Source organism: Strongylocentrotus purpuratus, unplaced genomic scaffold (assembly GCF_000002235.5).
Source record: "Strongylocentrotus purpuratus isolate Spur 01 unplaced genomic scaffold, Spur_5.0 spur5_scaffold_12, whole genome shotgun sequence".
NCBI classification, from domain to species: Eukaryota; Metazoa; Echinodermata; class Echinoidea; order Camarodonta; family Strongylocentrotidae; genus Strongylocentrotus; species Strongylocentrotus purpuratus.
The window spans coordinates 32338914-32357937 of record NW_022145597.1 but is presented as its reverse complement, the minus strand read 5'-3'; the positions used below and the strand labels follow the sequence as shown (position 1 = coordinate 32357937).

The following is a 19024-nucleotide window of genomic DNA, read 5'->3' as shown; positions in this document are numbered from 1 at the left end:
TACATTACTTTTTGTTTGCCTCAATGCATATCATTAATTCAATATTAATAACAGGGTATGATATCAAACAACACAGTCACAGAAGATGGGTTTGTGATCAGAGTGAGTCAAAACCACCTCCTGAAGGCAGCACAGGGCATGAAGCCGTCTGTATCGAAGAGACAAAAGTATCGGCAGATGATATATTCAGATTGAGTGATCTTTCTATATATTCCATTCATACAATTTATCGCAGTGTAATATTTTGTTTGTTTTGTTTTTGTAAAATTTTGTTTGTATGCCTCCGCAACGAAGTAGCCGCGGAGGAAGCAATATGGACTTTTAGATTTGCACGTTGACATAGTGGACTGCTACATGTGACATCCTTTTAAGGCACTGCAAGTGCCTTTAGCATATAAGACCGTCCTAGCCATAGGTTTACAGGTAAGATAAACCGACCTCTCTGCTCTCCTCTCTCTTCTCTCCATCTCAAATGCCCCTCAAGTGCATATTTCTCGCATCACCTTGGTCACCCCATCTCTCTCTCTCTCTCTCTTTCATTCTTTCCCTTTCTGCCTTTAGTTGTCTCTTCTGTTATCACTCCTCTTTCTCTTTTTGTCCGCTTTCCTTGCCTCCCTACCCCCCCCCCCCTCCTCTCTCTCTCACTTTCTCTTCCTTTATCTCTCCTCTCCCGTGCTCCCTCTTCTTCTCTTTCTCTCTTCATTCTTCTATTTAACCTTTTTACTTTGTTTTATTTTTGCCTCTCACACTTTTTCCCATCAAAGTGTTGTTGTTTTTCGTATTTTCCCTGCATGCCAACAATATTTTATCAATCATACACTGCTGGTTTTATATCATGTAACAAAATATCCAAAACAAACACGCTAGCTATGGTATGCAAGTTCATGTGATTTTATTATCAGCATTATTACCAATACTATTTATTATTCCCCTTATACCATGCTTACAATGTCTTGTTGTTGGTACTTTTTTTTAGGAAAAAAAAAGAGCAAAACAGAGGGAACATTTTTAATTTCAAGCTTTTGATGAAAAGCTGTAGTGTTATGCTAGATTTTAAGGTTGGTGTACTTTTAACCCTACATATTTGTAAACACCTTTGAAAGATGTATAATGATTGGATACATTAAATTAAAGGCAAAATATGTATTAATAATCAAAAACCACTCACCGTCATTTCATTTTAGAGGGAAAACAAGGTTTAAGGATTTTAACAATACAGGAGTGATAAAGAAGATTCTAATTAATATAAGGAAATTGCAAAAACATGATGGAAGTTGACAATTTCTTGCTTTTATTTCATTGTTTCTCAAGGAAGAATCAGCATCAAGCGTTCCAAATGTTGTATCACGATCCCTTCCTATGTGATAAATAAAAGAAGACAGTAGATTTTGTTTAAAACATAATGAGGAGTTCTGGAGAAAAGGGAATCAGAGAAAGACGGGAGAAAGGAGGAGAAAGAGAGACAGAGAAAAGGGGAGAGAGAGGGAGAGAAAGGCCGGGAGACATAAAACGGTGGAGAGAGAGTGGGAGAAAGAGAGACAGAGAAAGAGGAAAGAGAGAGAGAGGGGAGGGGGCAGAGGGGGAGAAAGGGAGACAGAGAAAGAATGGGAAATGGAGAGGGAACGAGAGAAAGGGAGAGGGGGTACGGTGAGAAGAAAGAAGCATATAGACCTATATAATGCCATGTACGTTGTATTTCTTATTAGAAGATAATTCTTTTAATGACTCCATATTTATCACTATTGAACAATTGCAATCATCAACAATTCTAAAACTGATACTGCAGGAACATCCAAACTGAGAGAAGTATCTTTTTTAATGTCAGAGTAAGAACGTAAGTATAGGCATACAATATTGTATTCTTAAACATTGCTTACTTGAGATTTGACAGGTATCTAAATTGTTAAAGCAAAATACATGTAAAAGGTTTATAAGTGGTGGATTTTTTTATAGTTTTGTTTTGCCCAGGCTTGCCACCACACCCCCACCCCAGGCGGATCCGGAGGGCCCGGGTCTCCTCCCCTGGGAAAAAAATAGGTAAAAACACGTTAATTTTTACCGTTATTTGGAGACGCCCCCCCCCCCTCCCCTGGTGCTTAAAGGTACTATGTCCCATTTGCAGGCCAAAAAAATGAAAAAGTTAAATTCCAACTGCATTTGAAAGATAATACTAATTTAGAACTTTCCTAAAAAAGGTGGGACTTGAAAATGTCTTCAAGTGGGAAAATAACGACAATTAGATGTCAAATCGACTTTAGGGCTATAGAGCCCAAAAGTAATAGTCTTGATTTTCAGACAATTGTACCGAATGGTCATACGTTTTATGCTGCGCAAAGATTCAATCAGTTTAATCTTGGCCATCACAAGAAGTGGGTTATTGATGTAGGCAAATGCTCATGTACCCTTTACAACTCTTTTCATGTATGTTATTACCAAAGAAGAAAAAAGCCAGTCAGTCACTCAATAGTGTCTGACAGTGAAGTCTAGCAAGTAAACGGGTTTCCTTGCATAATTTGAATATGAGGACACTGCTAACGTTTAAATTTCACAGATAGGACATACATGACATATCCATAATTCCTTCAAAGTTCTACAGCATGTGAGGTTGGCTGCAAAAGGGACATAGTACCTTTAAGGGGGCGGGGTATCATTTTCGACGGCGAAAAAGAAAAAAATAGTGCTCACCAGCATAATAACATTGTTTCATGTTAATATTGTTCTTTAAAATACGTACCGAGTCTAACGGCCAAGGGCATGTGCACCAGCGCAGATCGCTCGAAGATCCTCTTCGCTGAGATCCTCTTCTCTCATCTCTGGGACCGCAGACAGAATTTTAACGCCTAAGATATACATGAAATTTGCAAGTATGATGAAACGAGGAGGGGGGACTAGTTAGGAAAAATATTCACACAATAAATCATGTTTAGCGTCCCCGCGCCGCCCGCTCCCTTTTTTTTTGAGGCCACCTGTTTTGTTCTGTTTTGTTTGTTTTTTTAATGAAAAAAACATACTGCTAAAAGAATGTTTTTTAGGGGGAAAATATAAGCATGAAAGCTAGCGGCCATCATGAAAAAAAAGCCCGGCCGGATGCCTTGGGAAATGTGCCGGGCGGCTATTATGAGAAGAAATAAAAGGGCCTTATTGATATTTTTAGGGGGGGGTTAAAACACTCACCGGAGAATCTAAGATTGTCAGTTCAATAGCCATCAAGGCACTTACTATATGTCCCTAAGCAAGGCATTTTATTTTCATTGTTTCTCCCCACCCAGGATTGAAATGGGTACGTGGTACGATGTTTCGGTGGCAGCACCAATAAACCCCGTTGGCTTTTTTAGCTGTCTCCACACATGAACCTGGTCCAAACGTTTGAATTATTTCCAGTAATATTAATGATGATGAAATAATGATAGTATCATTATTACTGATGATGATGGTGATGATGATGATGATGATGAGGATGATGAGGATAATGATGATAATACTAATAATTATTATTTACGAAATATTATTATCAATTACCATTATCATCATCATCATCATTATCATCAGTGCCATTATTGTTATTGTTTTTCTTTGTTCATAATTATATTTCTGCGGCTATACTTACGAGCTTCTTCTGGAGAAAGACCAAGCCCCGAGCACACGCCCTGTCCAGCGTGGATGCCACTCCTAACTGCATGACTGACTTTATGAGCCGCGCGACTGAACCAGCTCTGCAAGGCAACAGCGTCATCAGGAGATGCAACTTCCTCCGAGAGCATCATATTCAGCACTGCATGGTTGCCATAGAAACGAGATTTAATGAAAATAAAGCAAATATATATTGCTGTAGACACATTCGCGACCAAAAAGGTTTCGGCTGGTTAAGGCGAGTGACGCATTTAGGGAATCAAATAGCTAGGCAAAAATGAGGGGGGGGGGTCTGTTGTGTTTGTTGAAACGCATTTAGAGTACACTTGCCTAGACATTGTGCTGTCAATATCAATAATAGTTATTTAAAGCAATTTTTAAGGGATTAATAATATCTTCTTAAAGGTACTAGGCCTATGTCCCATTTGCAACCAACATCAAATTATGAAGAAATTTGCAGGAACTATGAATATGTGACGTATGTCTTATCTGTGAGATGTAAACGTTAGCAGTGTTATATTATTCAAATTATGCAAGGGAACCCGTTTACTTTCTAGATTTTACTGTCAGACACTATTGAGTGACCGATTGACTTCTCTTTTTTTCTTTGGTAATAACATACATAAAATGAGTTGAAAAGGTACATGAGAATTTGTTTACATCAATAACCCACTTCTTGTAATGGCCACAATTAAACTGATTGAATCTTTGCGCAGCACAAACGCACGTCCATTCGGTACAAGGGTCTGAAAATCAGACTATTACTAAAATGATTGCAATCACGTAGTCGATTCGACAACTAATGCTCGTTATTTTCCAACTAAAAGAATTTTCAAGCCCCTTTCGTTTTGAGGGAAGTTCTAAATTAATATTATCTTTCAAATGCCGTTGGAAACATTAACCTTTTCATGTTTTGGCCTGCAAATTGGACATAATACCTTTAAGAGGACATGTTCTAAAGGGGTTAACCTTGTATAGTGGGGAAATTTTCGATAAAAAAAATCGAAAGGGTAAGTTTTGAAGATTGGATAAAAACTTGTTTCGGGGAGGGGATGGAAAACCTGTGGTCATGTGTACCAATTATATTCTTACTGCCCCCCCCCCCCCCCGAGTAAAAGAGAATCGTACGACAATATTATGTGTTAACGAAATGTCTTAGTTTCACAGTTTTTCTAACAATAGCTATAGGGATTTTATGACAGTTTTCTTGAAAGGGCGATCAAAACTTTTCAAGCATTGGCGTCCCTGGCTGACTTATATACTTACAAGTGTCCAATGCATCTTGCTCTGCTTGCTCTTCAAATTCTTTGCGCACACCATACTGGTTGCCACAATAGCACAGAGCACAAGAGCTACTTTGATCATCATCTTGACTAGTTTAGCTTCTTTTTGTTAAAAAAAAAGGAAGAACAAAGGAAACGAGAATTGGGCGTTATTCCAATTTTGCTGGTTCCGCATTTCTCGAAAATGCTCGTCCTTATTATACTGCTAGTGCAAGAATATATATACGACGAATTGAATAGAATAGCAATTTTCTATTTTCAAACGCTGAAACACCGTCGGTTGGAATTTTTCCCCAAGACATGTATAACAGTACACTTATTATACTACTATAATATATATAAATATACGACGAATTGAATAGAACTGTTGAGCTACCGGCCCGCCCAGGCCCCGGGTAGCAAACCACGTGGTTTCGCCGATTTCCCGCGTGAAATTCTACCACGGAAAAGAGGAAAGAAAGGTGGGGTTCGACAGCGAGTGAGGAAACGAGGATTTAAACCACCGTTGCCTTCTATCGTTTTTGGTAATGTCAGATCCCTACCCAACAAAATTGACGAACTCCGGAGGAAAATGGCCGCGTTTCGCATGTGGACGTGATTTGCGTCGAGAGCAATTTTGAGCAGAATTTTATCACCGGTGACGAATATGTGTGACTTATAAACGGTAAATTCTATCAATTTCAACTCTTCTGTGATACTGTGTTAAACTTATAGTCAATATTACGAGCAGATTTATGCGTAATCATGGAGAATAACTCGCCACTCAGTAAGAAACTAAAGTTGAACAATGAGCACGCGGACTCAGCAGTTCCTCACCAGGCTTCCCCGGCAACCGCCGGGAACGTTACAGTGTGCGACCCCCCAGCGAAACGGAACATTCTCTCATCAGTTTCCCACTCTACCCCAGCGGCAGTAGCCGACCTATCAATGAACAAGCCACCACAATGGTTCGTACAATTCTTTGCTGATTTTGAGAATAGACAAGAGGCTCGTATTGAGTCACTTCTCGACAAAAAACTGGGTGACCTTACTTTTAAAGTCGCAGATCATGAAGAGAAGATCAAATGTCTGTCTTTTGAAGTTGATAATATGAAAGATGCTGTACAGGCCTTGCAAATAGAGAATGGAAAGCTGGAAAGCAAGTTAGACGATCTTGAAAATCGTTCTAGAAGAAATAATCTCGTAGTCTTTGGGATCCAGGAATCAGATAACAAGGAAGACTGCAGGAAGGTGATTCAAGATTTCATGCGTTTTGCAGAGGTGCCTGAGGATGTTATCAAGGATATTCAACGATGTCACCGTACACCATCATTTCGGCCCCAGGTAAAGGAGAATTTTCAACAATATCCCAGGAGGATCCACTTAGGTTTTGGCGCCTACACTGCGAAAGAGAGGGCCCGAAAAGCCTGCATTAAGAAGCTTAAGGCTACTACATCATTATACCAAGACCACAAGGTTTTCGTTGCGGAGGATCTCTCGCAACGTGTTCTCCAACTCAGAAAAGCTAAGGCTGGTTCATTCAAGCGTCTCAAGGAAGAGGGCAAAAGGCCTTTTTTCGTTTTTCCGGACAAGTTATGTCATAGGAATCCAGATGGAAAGATGATCATCGCTTAACTTTCTGCTGTCCTCCTTTTATGGGATAATATCATTCATGTGACATTCCAGTTTCATCCCTGAGTATTATGTTTGTTTTATGACGTTCTGCTGAAGAATTCCTATATAGGTCTATGGAGATACACGTAGGTGTGAATTAATTGCTTTTGGCTATTTCACCGTGGAGTCTACAGCACTCAACATTTTTTATTCATCACATTATTTGAAAGTTTCTTACTTTGTTTGGAGAATATACATCCGTACGTTCATGTCATCTGTACAAAAGAACTTGCATTAACAAGCTAGTTGACAGTAACTTGGATGTTATTGACAGATGTCTAACTCTCCTTTATTTGGTGAGGGTGAACTTTTAAACATATAAGAGTGTAATTTAAGTTTATTTTACAAGATGTGGAGTTTAAGTGGCCCTGGTCAGTTACAATTTACAACAGTATAAAAGTTCTGTGCCATTTTCATTTTGTCTGTAATTCTTACTGTTTCTCCCTCTGACTCCAACAACACAAGACATTTTTTGTTATATGTTTGCAGAATGCTCTTTTCCTAGTTAGATTGGGAGTTCGAAAAGTCACTTTACCCTTTTTTCTGCTCAGAACTGTTCTGCATGCCTTTGCACTTTTGGTTTGGGCTGTTTTATGATTTGAAGCCTTTGCCGTTCGTTCTCGTGCAACCTTTTTCTCTTTTTTATTGTCTTAATCTTGTCGTTTTGATGATGCTTACATCTATATGTATGTCAATTACTTTTTTAATTTCAAATGATCATGCAGCAATCAGTATTTTGCAGCTTTGTTACATAGGACTGGTTTTTATGACCACAATTCTTATTTCAGTGTTATCTTCATCTACAAGTGTAGTGATTTGGTGTGTATTTATGTGTATATACCATGAATGTTAGGTTAGCTACTTTTAATTGTCGGGGTATACAAGATCATGTCAAAAGAAGAAAAAATTTTCATTACTTAAGATCAATTAATAGTGACATAATATTTTTACAAGAAACTCACTCTTCTAAATCAGATGAACAATTTTGGAAACAACAATGGGGTGAAAAAGCATGGTTTTCTAGCCACGCTTCAAATAGTAGAGGTGTAGCCATTTTGATTCGAAATCGGGTGTCATTGGTCCTTAACTCTTCTTTTATTGACCCCGATGGGAGATACCTGATTTTATCTGTTACCATTAATGAGGTACCTGTGATTTTAGTTAATCTCTATGGTCCAAATAATGATGACCCCAATTTTTTTCTTGAAGTTTTCAGTAAAGTGGATAAACTCGATTACACCTCCATTCTATGCGCTGGGGATTTTAATGCTGTTTTGGGGCCCATGGATTATCAAGGGGGTAGGGACACCCACTCAAATTTCAAATCAAAGGAAATGTTAATAACACTTATGGATGAATTTAATCTTTGTGACATTTGGCGCAGTTTTCATCCAAACCTGAAGCAATATACGAGACATCAAAAAAAACCTAGAGTGTTATCCAGGATTGATTTCATTCTTGTTTCTGATAATTTTGTTACCAATTGTTTGCAATCTAAAATAATCCCAGGAATCCAATCCGACCATTCCCTTGTTACATTAAATTTTAAAGGTGCTCAACTACTAAGGGGCCGAGGATTTTGGAAACTGAATTGCAAATATTTACATAATGATGCAGACTTTAGTAGAATTATCATTGACAAAATAGAAGATTTTAAATTAATTCATTCCAAAAGCGATTGCAATCCAAATATTTTATGGGACTCTTTAAAGTGCACCATTACTGGCATTTGTATAGAATATTGTACACGTAAAAAGAAGGAAAAGGATTTTGCAAAAAAATACCTTTTGGCGGAAATAGAAGATATAGAGAAAAATTAAGTGCTGATTTAAATAACAATGAGCTTATTAATGAAAAGGATTTTTTAACCCAGGCTTTAAATGATATTTTAGATGTGGAAACCAAAGGTTTAATTATTCGCTCACGACTTCGATGGGCTGAAGAAGGAGAAAAAAGCTCCAAATATTTTTGTAATTTAGAAAAAAGAACTGGAGAGAAGAAAAGTATTTTCAAATTAAAGAATGAAGATGATGATATTATTGTTAATCAACACGCTATACTGGAGGAAATTAATTCATTTTATCAAACCCTTTACACAAAACACTGTGGTGACAATAATTCAGATAATGAAATGGAGGACTTTTTAGACTCTATTGAATTCCCTCAATTAAATGAAGTTGATAAGGTTCTTCTTGATAAACCCATCTCTAAAAAGGAATTATTTGATACAATTGCTTCAATGAAACATAACAAGTCACCAGGTTTGGATGGATTACCTGTAGAATTTTATATTGTGTTTTGGAAAGATATTTCTGATATGCTTATAGACTCATTTAATTTCTCCTTACAGAATGGACTAATGTCTAGCTCACAAAGAAACGGAGTTATTACCTTGATTCCAAAAAAAGACAGGGATGCCTCCTACTTAAAAAATTTCAGACCTATATCCCTGTTAACAGTAGATTACAAAATTTTAGCCAAAACTTTAGCAAACCGTGTAAAAAAAATTCTTTCAGATTTGATTCATCCAGACCAATCTGGTTTTTTAAAAGGAAGGAATATTGGAAACAATGTGAGATTAATTATTGATATAATTGAATATACAGAATCAGAACAAATTCCTGGTGCAATCCTTCTCCTTGATATTCAAAAAGCTTTTGATAGTGTTTCCCATGATTTCCTATGTTGTGTACTAAGAAAATTCAATTTCAGTAATGAATTCATTGATTGGATAAAAGTATTTTACTCCGGTAGGAAAAGTTATGTATCTAACTATGGTAATTTGACCAGACCACTTAATATGGAAAGAGGTATTTTCCAAGGGTGTCCCATATCCCCATATTTATTTTTGCTAGTTATTGAATCTATGGCTCTTGCTATTCGACAAAATCCTAATATTCAAGGTATCCCAGTTGCAGAAAATGAACTGAAAATTTCTTTGTTAGCAGATGATTCTACGTGCTTTATTGATGGCTCAGATAACTCTTTTAAATCATTATTCGACACTATTGGGTTTTTTTCTGAGAGCTCTGGCTGTAAACTTAATATTTCAAAATCAGAGGCAATATGGATTGGTTCTTTGAAGGGTTGTCAAAGGTATCCATTTTGTGAGAAAGGTCTGAAGTGGAATAAATTTACTTTTAAGACTTTAGGCATTCACTTTTCTTTGACCACAGATCATTTATATGACCTTAACCATAAGATAAAACTCAAATCCATTGAAAACACCCTAAATTGTTGGCGCGCAAGAAATTTATCTCTGGTCGGGAAGATCTGTGTCGTAAAGACCCTATTGCTGCCACAAGTTCTTTATTTTTTTTCTGTGTTGTGTATTAAAATACCTAAGAAATTTTTTAGACAGTTAAATACAATACTGTATAAATTTATATGGAATGGTGGCAGTGATAGGGTCAAAAGAAGGCTCATGTGTAATGATTACTCTTTGGGTGGTTTAAAAATGATAGATCCATACACATTCTCTATTGCTCAAAAAATGTCATGGGTCAAAATGCTTCTTGATGATAAATATCAAAGCGTGTGGAAGTCCATTGAAATGTCTATTTTAAATAATTTCAGTAGCAGAGAGGATATACTATGGAAAGCATATGCTCCTCAAAGTATATTAAACAAATTAGGTTCATGTCAATTAGCTGAATCCCTTCAAACATGGTATATATTTAGAGAAAATTTTGCTAAAACTGAGTTCGGTACAGTCTTTTCCGCAATTGGCTCTTGTCAGTGTATTTGGTTTAACAGAAATATCTGTTCAAAATCAAAACATTATTTTTTATATGAAGATTGGTTGGACAAAGGAATTGTCTATATCAGTGATTTACTCAACCCTCCCCACCCAGGTAATAAACTTTTTGAAGAGCTTATTCTGGATTATGATATTGGTAAAAAAGACAGGCGGAAATACAATTTTTTATTGAGAAATATACCAAATGACTTGCTAGTCACTTCTGACTTAACCCCTGACAAAATATTTGATGACGTTAAAACTAAGCTCTTGAAAACTCTAAAAATTCCAAAATATGCATACAGTACAATGCTAGAGTCATGTTCTCCAGAACGTCAAATCTTATTTTGGAATGACCTCCAAGAACCTGACGAAGTTGATTGGGAAAAGACTCATGTGAATAACTTTAAATGCACTATAAGTACTCGTATTCGCTCTTTCTACTTTAAGTTATTTCATAGAGCTATAGGTTTGAATGAGTTTTTGTATAAAATTAAAAGGAAGGTCTCCCCCAATTGTTCATTTTGTAATACTGACCCTGAGACATATAGTCACATTTTTGTTGAATGTCCTAATGTTAAGCCTATTTGGGATGAAACTGTTAAAGCTATTATTCAGAAAACTAATAAACCTCTAAATGTCTCAACATTTGAAAAAATGTTCGGTTGCGAATCTGATAGGTTCCTTACATATTTGTTTCTTTTACTTAAATATTATATTTATATATGCAAATTCCAAAGCAAACCACCAAACTTCGAAGGTTATAAATGCTATATTACGGCCAATAAAGAACTCGAGTATTGTATTGCCAAAAAAATAACAAACTCCCTATTCATTTTCGGAAATGGAGATTTAACATTTGAATATGTTACCTTTGAGCTCCTTTGCAAATTGTATTTTTGCTTTTAACATGCTTTAAAAAAAAAAATACCCTGTACAATGTACTATGTACCATGTTTGTTATATAAGTAACGCGGAAAACACCTAACATGTCTTTTTTTATGAATGAAAATCATTTTGTCTTATTCTTCTGGCGACAATTCTATGTTAACATTTTTGTATTGCTGCTTTTTTTTTTTTTTTTTTTTTTTTTTTTTTTTTTTTTTTTCAAATTGATTTCTTTGATTCATGTGTTGATTTGTATCTTGAAAACCAATAAAACACATAAAAAAAAAATTAAAAAAAAAAAAAAAATTGACGAACTCCGTGCAAATATACGTTTTCTTCATGAGTATAGAGAATCGTGCCTTCTGTGCTTTACGGAAACATGGCTCCACGAGAATATCCCGGACAGCGCCATAGACATTGGAGATTACGAGATTATAAGAGGTGACAGAACTTCAGAATCAGGTAAATCCCGTGGAGGTGGTGTCTGTGTCTTTGTTAATCATAAGTGGTGCAATAACTGGACTGTGAGAGAGAAGTTTTGTACACCCGACTACGAACTACTAGTTGTTGGGCTTCGACCTTTTTACTTGCCGAGGGAGATTAACAGGATTTTCGTATTAGTTGCATACATTCCGCCACATGCTAATGTTGATATCGCCAGTCAATTCATCGCCTCAAAGGTCAATGAACTCGAGGCACTATCACCGGATTCAGCTAAGATTATTTTGGGTGACTTTAATCAATGCAATTTGGATGAGGTGCTTCCGACCTACAATCAATTTGTTCAACAGACTACACGTAACGATGCCACCCTTGATTTATGTTACTGCAACATTCCGAACGCATTCACATCGAAGTCCTGTCCACAGTTGGGTAACTCCGACCACAACAACATTTTTCTCCTCCCGTCTTACCGACAGAAGCTGAAAAGCAGCAAACCGGTTGCCAGGAAACGGCGTGTGTGGAGCTCCGAAGCCAGGCGCGTACGCAGGGGGGGGTTTGGGGGGTTAAACCCCCCCCCCTTTGGAAATTTTTTGTGTGTAAACCCCCCTAAAAAAAACCTAAAACCCCCCCCCCCCCCCCCCCTTTTGGATTTTTTTTTTTTTTTTTTTTTTTTTTTTTTAATTATTAAAAAAAAAAAAAAAAAAAAAAAAATTATTCCCATGGCCGACCTAAAAAGGTGACCTTACCCCCCCCCCCCAACGGAGCAAAATGTCAAATTTCCAAATTTCGAGACCAAAAAAAAAAAAAAAAGTGTCCTCTTACCCCCCCCCCCCCCCCCCCCCCCCCCCCCCCCCCCCCCCCCCCCCCCCCCCCTTATTCAGCGGTCGGCTGAGTCGTTGCGATTTTTTTGGGACCAAAAAAAAAAAAAATGTGTCCTCTTAACCCCCCCCCCCCCCCCCCCCCCCCCCCCCCCCCCCCCCCCGGCTGGCTGAGTCGTTGCGAAATTTTCGGACCGATTTATAAATGTTAAAACCCCCCCCCCTTGAAAAAATCCTGCGTACGCGCCTGTCCGAAGCCATAGAGGAACTGCGTGCTAGCTTCGATTGCACAGATTGGGACACCTTCGTAGATTCAGCTGAGTCGATAGACGAAGCAGCTACAGTTATATCCGAGTACGTCAACTTCTGCGTTGAATCTTCGATTCCTCTTAAAGATGTAAAGTCATATCCAAACAACAAGCCATGGATTACTCAGGAACTGAAGGTGTTATTGAAACGGAAACGCGAAGCTTTTCTTTCAGGAGAGAAGTCATGTGTTAAGGAGATACAGAAAGAAATCAACCGGCAAGTCGCGAAAGCTAAAGTGCTGTATAAAAGAAAACTGGAAAGGAACTTTAATGAAAACAACCCACGAGCTGCATGGCAGCAAATGCAAACAATGACCGGTTATAAGGACACTAATAGGAGAGTAATGGATTGTAAACAGGATTTTGTTGATAGTCTTAGTGAATTCTATGCCCGATTCGATGTTCATGACTTTTCTACAGAGAATGATGTAATAATAGATAGGCTGTCAAATATTGTAATTGATTCAAATGAGGTAATTGTCTTTAGTGAACATGAAGTTCGAAATGTATTTGCGAAGACAAATGTAAACAAAGCATCTGGTCCAGACCACATTTCTAATAAGGTTTTGAACATGTGTAGTCAACAACTTGCCTATGTTTTTACACGTATTACCAATTGATCATGAATGCTGGTAGGATCCCTAGTCTTTGGAAATCCTCGATTATTATTCCAGTTCCTAAGATGAAAAACCCTAGTGAACTGAATCAGTATAGACCAGTAGCCCTTACATGCAATCCTATGAAATGTTTTGAACGGTTATTGTTAAAACACCTTAGAAACCATCAGGTTAATATTTTCGACAAGACTCAATTTGCATATCAGAACAATAGAGGTGTAGAAGACGCAGTACTTGTTTTTTTACAGGGTCTGTATCAACATTTGGATACTCCTAGGTCTTACGTTAGGTCTGTGTTCATAGATTTCTCAAGTGCCTTTAATACGATTGTTCCTTACATACTGATAGATAAGCTACTTAATATGAATGTCAAACCATGTCTAGTTAGGATTATCCATAATTTCCTTGTAGACAGACCACAATGGGTTAAGTGTAATAATCTGAACTCTATCATCAAATGTCTGAATCTAGGTGCTCCTCAAGGCTGTGTAATTTCACCAATTCTCTTCTCGCTCTATATTAGTGACTATACCATCACCAATAATAATTGTTCAATAATTAAGTACGCAGACGACACTGTGATAACTGGTTTCCTTCAAGGAGATTCCAGCCCATATGTTAGAGAAGTTGATCAATTTGTAAACTGGTGCGATCGGCACCATCTAGTTCTTAACGTAAAAAAGACCAAGGAAATGGTATTTGACTTTCGTCGTTCCTCTCAGCCTCTTGACTCGTTGGTTATCCATGATCAAAGCATTGAGCGAGTTTCTGAATATAAGTACTTGGGAACAACTGTTGATAATAAACTTAACTGGAATAGGAACACCCAAATCGTAGCAGGCAAGGCGAGTCAAAGGTTATACTTTCTAAGGAAACTAAAGGAATTTCATGTGGATAATAGGATTCTAGTTCTCTTCTACCAATCTCTTATACAGAGTATCCTGACATTCAATTTTTTGTGCACTTTTGGTAATCTTTCAAAACAAAATCGGAGAAAGTTAGATAGACCCAAGAAAATTGCCCAGCGGTTAATTTATTCAGATCTTCCCCCTATCAGTACTGTGTATGAAAAACGTATGTTACTTAAAGTTCACACAATAATGAATGACCCATCACATCCATTACATCATTTCTTTGGATTCAATCGCTCAGGTATTCGCCTACGCGTACCGAGGAGCAACCGCTGTCGTTACAGACAATCCTTTGTACCGAATGTCATTCATGCAATGCTAATGTCAAGCGATGACCCTTTTGAAAGTCTCTTGCCAGCCAGTTAGCCAGTTAGCCAGTTATATATTTATATTTTCCTTGTAATTGTAACTCTAACACCTGCCAATTGACCCACCGTTCAATCTTGCCTCTGCTCTGTTTTTACGCATAATTAGTACCATAAAGCCGGTTTTTTAAAATGTGCAACATAATGGACCAGTTTCGCAGTGGGTTCGGGTTGGGTGCGTGGGTCTTTGTCGGGGTGCCTGGATGCGGGTGGCTCCATTCACCGTTGGGAGTGGCATGTGCTTTGGTGGGCGGGTATGGAAGGCCATCCCCGCCATAAACTTAACTAGTAACGTAACCAATAAGGAAACACTAACGTACACTTAGTATCCAATGATTTTACAGAGTAGCGCTTGCGTTACTAAACAGTTACGTTAGTCAAATGATGAAAAGCTTACGTATACTCATTCTAGGGATTATTTTACCTACGTAAGCTCTTTAGTTTTCATTAACGCAACTGTCTAAGTAATTCAGTAGCGTAAGTAAAACACACTACCGTTAGTTTAATGTTGACCAATCATACCCATCGTTGCATGCCATATAGAAACACACACCGATCTTTTTTTCTATAGCTAGAGCTAGAGCTAGCTAGAAATCGGTGATACCATGGTGATTCAGTCATGATCGTAGACATAGGCTTAAGAACCGGGGAGGGGGGCTTGCGGGGGCACAGCCCCCCCAATGAAAAATCTTGGGGGGGGGGGGCTCAGATATCATTGAACCCCGCCCAATATTTTTGGCGGGGCTTATAGATATCATTGAGCCCCCAATTTTGTGGTGGGCTTAGATATCATTGAGTCCTTAGGGGCGCAGATACCATTGAGCCCCCACTATTTTAAGTGGGGCTCACATATCATTGAGCCACACCCAATACTTATTGCGGGGCTCGGATATCATTAACCCCCACCTCCCCTATCATTATATTCTAGGCATGAAACTCATGTATACCTATAATCTACAGACTTACCATTCAAATATAAACATTTTATAAATATTTATTTGGGGAGGGGGGGGGGGCTCAGACATCGGATCTCGCATAACATTGACCCCCAAAATATATATATATCTCGGATATAATTGAGACCCCCAAATATTTTCTTGGCGGGACTCTGATATCATTGAGCACCACCTCCCCATATTTTGGTGGGGCTAAGATATCTTTGAGCCCCCCCCCCCCATATTTTGGAGGGACTCAGATATCATCAGCCCCCCCCCCCCAATTATTGTTGGTGGGGCTCGGATAATATCACGGAGCCCCCGATATTTTTGTTGGGCTCGGATAACATCACGGAGCCCCCTGATATTTTTGAGGGGCTTGGATATCATCGAGCCCCCCCCCCCATCCCCCCCTCCCAATATTTTGTTCGGGCTCGGATAGGCTATCACTGATCCCGCCCTCCCCAAATATATTTGCACACTTATGTTCTGGGCTAGAAGCTTTATGCGTTTCTAAATCTACAGATCGACTTAGTATTCAAATTATTATTAAAACTGACAGTTTATAAATATTGGGAGATTGATTGAGGGGGGCTTATAGCCTTGCATTGCATTGGAGTAAGATCATCACAGGCACATCTTCATCTCCCCGGACTTCATCAAGTAATTTTTTTTTAAATAATTCATTGCCCTTTTTTTAATCAGATCTGATGTAGGCGGAATGATATCGTATGATTTGTTCTTTATAGTGGTCAGAAAAAAATATCATTCCATTAACCGCGATTCATTCATTGGATGTGGGTTATGACTGTCTAACGTTACTATTGCCAACAAAACTTTGTTTCCAGGAACACAAGAAGAGAAAACTTCTTTGGCACATTTGTCTGAGGCTGCATGTGAAAGCTCCTCAAAAGAAGAAAAGTCTGAAATTTTTTCGCTGCGATGACATAGACGAGGAACAAACAATTTATTTCCAGGTGCAAATTAAAGACGAAGGAGGATCTCAAATTTTTATTTTTTGGGCGGTGCCACATTTCAGTTTTTTAAATATGTCTGATTATAGGTATGTGTGATAATAAAAGTTTTGTTTTTCACGTTCCTAGCGTATTATTTTTTCCAAAGGTGTTAAATGTGTGTTATTTTAACACCTATTACTTTGTTTAACTTAATATAAAAAATCTGAATATCTTACAATTCAACGATTTCTTCAAGTAGGCCTACTTTTATTAATTTCTTCAACTGAAAAGGAGTCGAGAAAGGTACAACGAATCGTCTTCTTTCGCTAGTAATACGTCAAAGCTTCCGCGCTTCGCGCAGGAGGAGAGGAATGAATTCAGACAGGATTAAGAGTCGAGAAAGGTACAACGAATCGTCTTCTTTCGCTAATAATTTAATGAAACTTCAAAGTTTTCGCGCTTCGTGCTAGAGTTGGAGGAAACTGACATCAGATAAGGATTAAGATTCGAGAACGGTACATCGAATCGTCTTCTTTCTCTAATAAATTAATGAAACGTCAAAGCTTCCGCGATTCGCGCGGCGGGGGGGGGAACTGATTACAGATAAGGATCAAGAGTCGAGAAAGGTCCAACGAATCGTCTTCTTTGTCTAATAATACGTCAAAGCTTCCGCGCTTCGCGCAGGAGGGGGGGGGGGAGAGAGACTGAATTCAGACAAGGATTAAGAGTCGAGAAAAGTATAAAGAATCGTCTTCTTTCAGAGCTTCGGCGCTTCGCGCGGGGAAACTACCCCCCTCCCTGCTTTGCGCGCTCTTTAAATGATTCGCACGCAAAGGGTGCTCATTATCGCCCCCCCTAAAATAAAATCCTAGCTACGCGCATGGAACCACGCCCTTTGCCTACCCACTCTACATTATCAAGTCATTATATCGAAACATTTCGGCTCGCGCTTTGTGCTCGCATGGTTTAACTGCATATGGAATTCCGAACGTGATTTAAACCTCCGACGCCATATTTCTTTAATATATTTAACCCATGTTAAAAACAATCATTCAGGGGATTTATTTTAAATATCAAGGGTTTAGAATGCAGCGATTTCAGGTCATAGAGAGAGAGAAGAAAAAAATCCTATTGGGTATATAATTTATACCGAAAAGGCAAAAAATACTGTGTTTCAAATTAATCACCGTACCCCCCCCCCCCCCCCCCCTCCCTAGTGGGTCTAAAAATGGGGATAGAGCAAAGAGAGAAGAAAAAGGAAGACTGTCTAAAATGGTGACAACGGGGGGGGGGGGGGGGGAATCTTCAAACAGCGGGTCAAAAACAAATGATGGAGCCCCCCCCCCCCCCCCCCCCCAATCCTGAAAATCTTCCTAAGCCTATGGCAGATATGCATAATATTTATTGATATCCACCACGTGTTCGTCTACAATATTTGGTTTTTAACTTACTAGTCTCGAGTATGTTCCAGGCATACTCGTGATACAGGCCCCGCAGTTGGGGGGCGTGTATGACCAGTATACTATAAGAGTCTCCTACAGGCCGCGCAACGGCGTTGCGTGTTCCACAACACGGACATGGGGGCCTGTATCACGACTATACTGTATACTCGTGAACAAGGCCCCATCTTATGCATTTTCATGACGGACAGCACGGTAGTATGGCAAGCCGTTTTATCATTTAAACATATTTCTTGATATCAAGAATTACCATTGCTTTACAACGGAAAATTATTTCTTGATATCAAGAATTCAATTCTTGATATCACGAATTCGATTTTTTGATATCATGAATTCATTTCTTGATATCAAAAATTCATTTCTTGATATCATGAATTCATTTCTTGATATCAAAAATTCATTTCTTGATATCAAGAATTCATTTCTCCCTCCGATGGTAGGGAAAATTCTAGCATTTTACTCTCTGAAAATCAATTTTTAGGTACAATTTTGAACACCAACATACATGTAGCAAAACAGATGCGGCGCGGGACAGAGCTAAAAGTGTATTAGGGTGTTTCTTAGATAGCCTGACTTGGCCCGTCAATTCACTTCGTTTAGTACGTCTTGTCCCTAGCGGGGGGGGGGGGCCTCTCCCTCCCCGTTAACAAGAGAGAGAGAAGGAAAAGAAGGGAAAGGGAAAGAGGAGAGAAAGGGAAAGAAAGAAGAGGAAGAAGAAAAGAAGGAGATCGGGGGAGGGCCTCCCAGGCTGTTGCCCCCCCCCCCCCCCACAAGAAAAGAGAGAGAGAGAGAGAGAGAGAAAGGGGGTAAGGGAAAGAGAAGAGCTAAAGGGAACAAAACAGAGGAAGAAAAGGGTAAAACGTAGGGGAGATCAGTTGCGATTAATCCCGCCAAAAAAATGTAGGTTGGGGGGAGGGCCGAAACGCCCTTGTCCACCTCCCAGGAAACTTAACAGAGACAGAGAAAAGGAAGGAAAGGGAAATTGAAATGGAAAGAGAAGAGAAGAGAAAGGGAAAC

General features: G+C 38.7%; 1 pseudogene; it reads right to left on the bottom strand.

Moving 5' to 3' along the window:
- Positions 1-868: 868 nt before the first annotated feature.
- On the bottom strand, positions 869-5017 carry LOC115918036 (annotated as a pseudogene).
- Positions 5018-19024: the final 14007 nt, after the last annotated feature.